Consider the following 8,183-nt stretch of genomic DNA (forward strand, 5'->3'; position numbering starts at 1 on the left):
GTCTAGTCCGACGGGGAGACCTCCACCGACCGTTGGAGCAAGCGTTCAAGAAAGGCTAAGGGATGAGAGAGAGGATTCCTTCAGAAATAATTTCTGAAGAATGGTCTCCATATGTGTACAAATGGTATGGAATTTCTCTATTGTTTTTTTGCTTTATCCTATTACGGACCTTTTCAGCAAAGAAATGGGGTAGTCCTGATAAGAACTTCTCTTTCGAAAATTGTTGGTAACAATCTTCTCTAGTAAAGACTTTAGAGAGAAAGACATCCTTATACCACTTATATTGAGATAAATTGTGGCATCTAAGGTTCATCAATTGCTCTTGAGTTTTATCAAGATGCAATGATGCTTCTCCGATAAAGTGTTTTGCTATCATATATAATAGCGTATTAACACTGTCTGGGACTTGTGTAATAACATTGTCCCTGTTTTCTGTCTTAACAGCATTAAGGATTTGATTTTTTACTTCTTCGTTAAAGCAAAAATCCCACCAACCTTTAAGCTGGCCAGTGAAGCCTTGAATTATGGCTCTTGCAATAACAGGATCTGCAGTGCCATTGACCCTATGGGCCGAGGCATACATTGTCATATAATTTATGACAGCTTGTATTTGGTATTCAGAAAGACCATCAATATTCCATTCATTAATGGATTTCCCATCATAAGAGCAAGCATTATATTCACTAAACTGCTCTAATTGGAGATCTACCGGAGTAGGCCTATGATAATAGGGCTTTGCAGGGATATTATAAACCATCTTCTTTTTATAGGAAGAAGACAATTTATTGACCTCTAAGGGATCATCCTCAATCCTCATTTTTTCGAATTGTTTTTCGAGTTCACCCAAACTTTGATCAGAATTTTATGAGTCATCGGACTCTTCCGATTCACATGATTTTCTCCTTTATTAAGAGGAGCGCAATCATTAATTTTTAGGTTATTTAACCTTTTTGCAATCTCTCCAATCATTTCAGAGGAGACGTTGGGACATAAATTTATGTCCAACTTATCAGAAGGCATAGGTTTGAATAAAACCTTGCTATCCCTTTTGGGACCGAAGTTTAAACAGAAGTTTTCAACTTCGGTATTCTGAGATACCTTTTCAATCCTATTCATCTGGTCTCCTAAAGTTTTGAGATAAAGATTTGTAAAATTGTTCTGTGAAACAATATCCTCGAATTTTCTTGCTGAGCTTCCTTTATAAGGAGAGGCAAGAATTTCCCCTTCTAATGTTTTAATAGAAAGATTCATTTCTGGGGGATGGATACTTTTAATAATTTTTCCAGAAACAGTTTTGAAATCATTGAGTGAAGTCTCAAGAGTAGAGATGACCCTTTCGTCCTTGAAATCGGGAAAATCTCTTTTCTATAGAGCATACATTTTCCTGAGAAATTCAAAGAAATCGAGAGTATTTTCTCCGTTAGTTTTTCTCAAAAATTTTCTATAAAGAGAAAACCATTTGTTTTGACTTTTTTCACTTTTAAGAGAAAACCATTTTCTTTTTAAATCACTTTCATTCGAAAAAAGGAATCGAAATCTCTATCACCTTTACTTAAGACATTGATAGAAAAATCGCTATAACCCATTTACGAGGGGGGTAGGAGAGGTTCTTCTAGTATTACTAGAAGAAGGAATTTCTACCTTATATTCAGGATGATTTATTCCTGAAGGTGAAAAACACGTTCCTTTTATGTTTTCCTTTTCAAAGCTAGACAAAGGAACGGAAGAGGTAGAAACTCTACTTGGCTGTCTCATATTTAGACGAGCGACTCTTGTATCAGAAAACCTGATTTCGACATCACCATTTGAGTGTTCTATTATGTCTTCAAGTTTTCTTGGTTCCGGTTTTTCCGGTTCTATGGCTTCTTCAAGGAGCCAATTTTCAGGTAATTTAACCTGATCCCAAGTAATAGTCTAGGGAATTTTAACATTACTCTTTTCTAAATTAGTGACAAAAAGAGTAGTATGTTTTCCTGATTCGTAAGGAATTTCGTTACATCTTGGGAAAATAGAATTCATAACCTTATAATGTATCCTTTTTCTTTTTTTTTAATTTTTTTTAAAAAAGATAACCAAAAAAGCTCTCCGTCCTACGAACTTGATACTGTGATGCAGAAACAGCATCTTGACAAATTTGTTCAGAACAACATCAAAATAAATCGATAAATTTGGACTGAAATTTTTTAGTTTATCATTACAAAACTCAAGCGGTGCTTGCACCTTTTCCCTTCTTCTTCTAAAGTTTCTTCATGTAAAACTCCAGCTCCTTGCCCTCCAAGATATAACCATCACATCGCCCACACTGTCCAGGGCGAGAGGCGATTGTAGCTGTCTCAGTTTCCTCTCCTTCCTTCTGTGCCTCCTCACTCACAGTTGGACAATCTAACAGGGCGTGAGGCGATCTAAGAGGCGACCACCGCCAAATTGTTCCTCGATATGTTGGTCAATCTTACGGTCCTGCTGACGTTTTTCTAGTTTCCTCTGGACATGGTTACTCTTCTTTGCCTCCTCAGTCACAGTTGTCTCAGTTTCCTCTCCTTCCTTCTTTGCAGCTGTCTTCTTCTTGCGACTAATTTCAACTCCATAATGTTGAAGATACCACTGCTTGAATGGTGCAGCATCCACTTGAACAATAGCACCCTTCACCAAAGTCTGGGTCCTGACCAGCTCATTGTTGGATGCATTGTATACAACATCAAGAATTCGGGTCTTTCTGGTCACAGCCTCACTCCCCCAGGAGTAATTTCCAGTGTCAAGTCTCAACGCACGCCACTTCACATTGCCTCCGCGAACCCTGACCCTGCGAACTGTCTTGTTACTGGACAACTTCGTGTTTGCAGGTTGTCTTCCCAGCTCATACTTTCGCTTCTTCCTCCATGCCTTCTTCTTGCCTCCAGTAGCACGCCTCTTGTGCATAGAATCCCGAGAAATACCCATGATTGCTGGTGGATGAGCTCAGCTGTTAACCTTATAATGTATCCTATATGTAAGGATAACATTTTTGCTTCTCTAGCCATATTAAACCCTTCGATTCTAATATCTAAGCATAAAGCATGTATTAAGGTCATGTCTGTTAAAGACAACACAAAATTGGGAAAGCAACTAAAATAAATTGGTCCAGCACAAAGACTAGTTTCTACAATCCCTAATAAAGAATCATGAAACCTTAGGTGTCTTTTATCACGAACAGCAATTAAAGCAGAGGTGTTTAACCCTTTTCTAGGTGTCTTTTATCACGAACAGCAATTAAAGCAGAGGTGTTTAAACCTTAGTTGTTCATGTTTTGTTTCGGTAGGTCATTTCCTCCATGCGATCCTTGAGCCCCATGTTGTGGTTGTTTCGGCGTGGCAGAATTATAGTTCCTTTTCGGGGGACACACCGCCTTGCCCGCCGCATAGCAGACCTCGTTTTTGTGCCCCACATGCCTACATTTGTTGCAATAGGCTGGAATCTTATCCCCTGTCACTTGTTGCATTGTTTCGCGCCCGCAAATATCAAGAATGATCTCCTCGGGGGTGGCTTTGTAATGTCGATCTCGATGCAAATACGTGCAAAGGATAGTCTTGTCTTGTTGGTTGTACCGCAATCGACTTGGATCGGTGTGCCTAGGAGTTTCCCAATGGGAAATAAAGCCGATTGGTCAAATAGGTGGATGGGGAGGCCAATTGGGTTGAACCAAATCTCCGCAATCGGGGACTCACAATATGCGTCAAAATCCGGGGACCATTTGAAAACTCTCATAGGGTGGCGATCAACAAGCCACACCAAGGTGCCTTTAGGACCACTAAGCAGCCGAGCATAATCCGCAATATCCTCAAATTGAACAAGAATATGTTTTTTTTAATTAAACACCTTCACGGTGGAGGGTTCGTGGGTCTCTCATCCCTATATTGCATCTCAAAAGGCGGTTACAATTTAAGGATTACAACAAGACCGATCATCAATCTATGTCTAGGTGAATAAAATTAAAAAAGCAAAACATTCTAGAACAATTCCACCACAAGAGGAAGGAGGGGACATGCCAGAAATGGCTCGACACCTGCTTACTCTACGGTGTCCAGTGAGGTCAAGATCAGTGGGTCCTTCCCCGTCCCTTGTGTTACTCACGGTCTTCCTCTCACCCGAATGTTGGGGATTCCCATCTCGTCCATTCGGACAATGGCATTGAGCATTCTTGGGGCAGTCTGTGCGGTTTTTAGCTCTTCTGGTCCTATTGACAAAAATGGTCTTGTCTTCGGTGCCATTTTTTAACACCTTTCCCTATATATCAAAATGAGATAATTACAAAGCGCGGCCACACCCGAAAGTGGTGTGCCATAACAAAAGCCAAGAGTAGTATGCGGTCCGATCCCACAAGGTTCGGACCTCATCATACTCCCTTCAAAAGTACAATCAAACCGAAAAACAAGGCACTATAGTCTCCCATCTTCTCATTGCCGACTCTAGTATCCGTCCCCGTGTAGGTTTCGGATGTGTGGAACTCCCATCTCGTCCAATCGGATAAAGTCCAAGAGCTCACTCGGTGCTGAATTATGTTGCATTCGTAGGCCGCTATCATGCTCTAGCCCCATTCTCGCAAGGAAATCCGCCGCTTTGTTCCCCTCTCGGTGTATGAACGTGGCCTGAAATTTGAGTTGGAGCTTGTGCAAGATCAGTTGCGCCACCGCTTGCCGAACACATGCCGGCCCCCAACCTGTTCCATTGACCAATTTGATTGCTTGCTTGGCATCCGACTCAATCTAGATTGGTAGGCCGAATTCCTTGGCTACGTTCAGGCCCATGGATCATGGCCATTAGCTCAGCCTCCAACAGCGAGTGTGCTTCAAGGGGCGTACAAAAGGCTACAAGCATCTTGCCCCAATGATCTCGTACGATTCCTCTCCCCCTGCTTTGTCGTTCGCTTCATTGAAAGAGCCATCCGTGTTAAGTTTTATCCATGGTTGGTCCGGGAGGTTCCATTTGATCGCCATGGCTAGAGGTAGCGCCCTAATAGCTTCCGCTTGTTGAGGGATGCTGATTCCAAGTTTAACTTCCTTCCAATGCTTCGGCTTCAGGCTTCCATTGGCCATAGAGTTCTGAATGAACATGTGGACCTGCCATACCACGTTGTGTGGTTTAAACTATGTGCCTTGGTGGCGACTCCTATTTCTCTCCGACCAAATAAACCATAGAATGAGGTATGGGGTGGCTCGGCTAAGATGCTTCTTGTTCGACTGTTGGCACCATCGCGCCCAGACCTCAATCCTCGTAGAGATTGTGTCATTGATATGGAGACGGGGGGGAAGAGCCTGTGAACCAAGCGTCAAACTCACTCCATACTCTTCGGGCTCCATGCCCCTGGATGAAGAGGTGTTGGAGGGACTCGATACTCGGTCGGTGGGGGCAGCATTGGCACTTGGAGGCTAGCTCAATCTCCCGCCACTGGAGTTTGTGTCGACCGGCACCCGGTTTGAGAGTAGCCTCTAGATGAAGATGGATATGGAAGTAGTAAGTCCCGCATTCCAGACGTCGCCCAGTCCCTGAATGAGCGGATGCTGCCCTCGGATTGTGTCCCACATCGAGGCCACCGTGAATTCTGCATGCTTAGAGAGGGTCCACCTCAGGATGTCCTGTGCGCCTTGAAGGATCGGGGTGTTGAGGATGCGACCAATTATATGCTGTGGGAGGCCGACCTGATCATGAAGAAGTGGAGCTTGGGTTCATCCCAAGTGCCATTCCTAAAATACTCCGACACCCCAGTGGTTGGTCTCCCCCTTTCTTCGAGACAGAGTTCCCTAAGAGGGGCGTTATCAAGCCAGATGTCATCCCAAAAATAGATTATTTCCTTGGCCCACTAGCCACCTCTAGAAAGCCTCCTCCACGTAGGGCTACTCCTGCTCGGCGTACGCACGGTAAGAGGTGTGGAGTTAGAGCAATATTTGGCCATCATATATTTCGCCCACAGGGAATTTTGCTCCCGGAAGCGCCACCAAAGTTTTATGTTGAAGGCGCGTAGAACCTCCTTAGTTTTGCGGATCCCAAGCCCCCCTTCTTCGGTGGGGAGGCACATTTGGTCCCAGCCAATCCAGTGTGTCCGCTTCCTCTCACTCGTAGAGCCCCAAAAGAATCGGGCCATTTGTTGATCAAGTTGTTTTAGAGTGCCGGCGGTAGGCTCGATGGCTTGGAAGATATGAATGGGATCGCATCAAGAGTGCTCTTAATAAGCGTGAGCCTCCCTCCAAAGGAAAGGTGCCGGTGCGCCCAACCTGAAACCCGTCTTGCAATCTTTTCCCGGAGGAAGAGGAACATGTCCGTGCACTTTACACCGCGATAGATGGGGACGCCCAAGTAAAGGAACGGGAAGTCCCCTCTAGTGAAGCCCCCGCTTGTGTAAATATAATTAAGTCATCCGCATAGGCTAGGTGGCTGATCTCGATGCATCTCCGGGAGGCTTTGAAGGTCATCTCCGTTTGGCCGAGTATGAGCTTGTCCAGGGCTCGCGATAAGTAGTCTGCGGCAATTACAAACAAAGCAGGGGATATCGGATCGCCTTGTCGTAGTCCCCGTATCGATCTGAAGAAACCCGAGGGAGCCCCATTGATAATAAACGAGAACCAACACCAGCGTATACACCTCTCCATAAGCGAGATCCATGCGTCCGGGAATCCCATGCGTTGGAGTACCTTAAAGAGGAAAGGCCATTGGACCCTATCGTAGGCTTTTGCCAAATCAATCTTCACTGCAACATTCGGCGCTGGGGAGCACCGTGCAAGCTCATGAAAAATCTCCTGAGCCAACCTGGCATTATCGTTGAGGAGTAGCCCTTTAACGAAGCCGCTTTGTGATGGAGACAAACCCAAGCTGATCTACAAGGACAAGAAGTTGGATCCATGATCATTCAAAGTGGGCCAATTACGGCCAATTACAAGAGCTAGAGCTAAGAAGATAAAGGAGTCCATGTTGCTTTTAGTTGCTGAAATAAAAACTCAATTCCTTGACCATTCTACATTGGGCCAAGTGGTGAATAGTATTCAAGTTAGTGGGCAGCCCAAGGCATGAAGTTTGGAGGGCACTACATATCACATTTTGGAGGCCCAAATTGATGATACATGATGAATTTTCGTCCAAGTTGGAGTAGTCAAAATGAAGGGTCTTTTTTAGTTACATTTTATGTTTAATAAGTGACTTTAGATGTCCTAGAGTTACACCAAAGGTTTAGGAGTTACTTTTCTTTTATTATGAGTCATTTTAAGTGTCATAAGTTGTACTAATGATGTGAGACTTTCAAGAGTACATTCTAGCCTATAAATAGGCTTGTAAGCATGTCATTTGAAGACACCATTGATCAAATACGAAAATAGACTTTGTCTTATGAGTTGAATTCTCTTTGTAGAGTTTTTCACTTGTTTGGAACTTTTTTTTTTAATCAAACACCTTCACGGTGGAGGGTTCGTGGGTTCCTCATCCCTATATATCAACAAAAGGCTTTTACAAGCGAATGATTACAAGTAGGACCAATCTTTCTAAAGCTAGGGGAACAAAAAACAATTTACATCACACCCCTATGACAATTACACCACAAGAGTAGATAGGGGTCAAGCCTAGGGTGGTCCGACACCCACATACTCCTACGGCGTCCGGTACGAAGCAAGATCGGTGGGCCCCATTCCGAGCCTCGAGCTACTCACGGGTCATCATCTCTCACCCGAAGGTTGGGGACTCCCAATTCATCCATTCAGATGAGTGGCTCTGATCATTCTTGGAACATTATGTGGAGACATATTCTGGAAAGAATCTTGTGCCACTCCCATTTTGGCGAGCATATCGGCCGCTTTGTTGCCCTCCCTATGAATGAAGGTGGCACGGAATATATGTCTACTTTTGAAGCATGCAAACGGGCCATGACGCGGCGAACTTGTGCCGGCCCCCAAGTAGTAGCATTGGCAATTTAATAGCTTGTTCCGCAATCCGATTCAATCCATATGGGTTGGTTTGAACGCCTTCGCTACCTCCAACCCATGGTGTATGGCCATGAGCTCAAGCCTCGAGAGCCGATTAGGCGATGGAGGGGGTTGCAAAAGGCTGTTAGCAACTTTCCAGCGTGATCACAAACTAGACCCCCCCGCCTCCCTATTTGTTGCCCTCAAAAAACGCACCGTCCGTGTTAAGCTTGATCACGTGCATTCGGGGGGTGCCACTTTAAC

The 8,183-nt window shown here is 44.3% G+C and overlaps 1 pseudogene; it reads right to left on the reverse strand.

The window, feature by feature from the left end:
- Positions 1-2,203: 2,203 nt before the first annotated feature.
- LOC121788704 lies at positions 2,204-2,948 on the reverse strand (annotated as a pseudogene).
- Positions 2,949-8,183: the final 5,235 nt, after the last annotated feature.

The sequence above is a fragment of the Salvia splendens genome, unplaced genomic scaffold (genome assembly GCF_004379255.2).
Source record: "Salvia splendens isolate huo1 unplaced genomic scaffold, SspV2 ctg1121, whole genome shotgun sequence".
NCBI classification, from domain to species: domain Eukaryota; kingdom Viridiplantae; phylum Streptophyta; class Magnoliopsida; order Lamiales; family Lamiaceae; genus Salvia; species Salvia splendens.